The following is a 1,450-nucleotide window of genomic DNA, read 5'->3' as shown; positions in this document are numbered from 1 at the left end:
TATAATGTGTTTTTTTTTTCTTCTTAATGAGGACCGCTGGTGGGTGGAGCGCAACGCTAAAGCCTACAACGGCTTTAGCAAAGTTCAATTTTACAATAAATAACACCTGCCAAAATGGTTTCACAAAAATAATTCCTGTCTCCTGTCACTGGGGAAAAGCACAAAAAATGTTCATAGTTCCACAATTCAATAAAGTTCAACAATGTTCATCAACGATAACAATAATTCCAACAGTAAAACAATCCAATCTTCAACAAAACGTTCAACTCACCACCAAACAAAAACGCGTCCAACACGGAGACCGGTAGGCAAGCTACTTACCACAACCACTCCTGTACGTATAAGCCACACCTGGACCTATATGCATAACAGAATGTAATACAAATCTGAAGGATCCATAGGATTAAGTGCTGATGAATAAAACTAAATGCTTTCTTTCACGACCTTGCCATGGTTCATTAAAAAAGGGAAAGAACAACAATTACACTCGTAGACACACACTCTCATAGACACACACGCACCTATGTGTATATATATAAACGCAAGTATGGCTGCGTCGTTAAGAATCTCGCTTTGCAACCAAGTGCTTTCGGGTTCAGTCCCACTGCACGGGATATTTCACCAAATGTTTCCTACTATCACACCATGATTTCAGAACTTGGTGAAGGTTGTACATATTTCGAGCATATTCGATATCGACAGCAACTTTTCTGATTCATTATGTTGATGGGTGAAGCAATTAGAACCTTCAACTGTCCGTTTCCCATAAGTACCCACTTGTGCTCCAATAACGAGGTGTGCGTCTTCTTGCATTCGTTCATTGGCATCGACGATAGAAAATTAGAGATACAGGATGAAGACAGGTGCAGGCTTGGCTGAGTGGTAAATTTGTTTCCCAACCACGTGGTTTCGGCTTCAGTTAGGTGTCTTCTGTTATTAAGCATTGGTGATGTAAATTAGCAGTTCGGTAAAAGAAACGATTAAATGAGTATCAAGCTTTAGAAGATAAGTCCAGGGGTAATTGGACTAACAGTTCTTCAAGGCGACCCCAGTATGGCTGCATTCATACAACTAAAACAAATAAAAGCTAAAAGCTGAAAGATGCTTGTGTATGTGCATGTGTGTGTGTGTGTGTGTGTGTGTGTGTGTGTGTGTGTGTGTGTGTGTGTGTGTGCCATTATGGTTGTCTACCCTCAAATCTTTACCACTGGTCCTGGTCCTGGTTTGGTGATGTTCCCGTAACTTTGTGATTCGGTATAAGAGACCAAGAGAATAAATCCAAGACTTTAAAATATGCAATGGAGTCGATTAGTATGACCGCCGTCCAATTGCGGAAACAGTCAAAAAGATAAACGATATATATACACAAATACGCACATAAAAAAACCTGTTTGAAATCTCTTTAAATCATTAATATAAACTGGCAAAGATCCGATACCAAATGAGTTCT

This window comes from Octopus bimaculoides, chromosome 3, assembly GCF_001194135.2.
Source record: "Octopus bimaculoides isolate UCB-OBI-ISO-001 chromosome 3, ASM119413v2, whole genome shotgun sequence".
Lineage (NCBI taxonomy): Eukaryota > Metazoa > Mollusca > Cephalopoda > Octopoda > Octopodidae > Octopus > Octopus bimaculoides.
The sequence above is the reverse complement of the archived record's forward strand: the minus strand, read 5'-3'. Positions refer to the sequence as shown.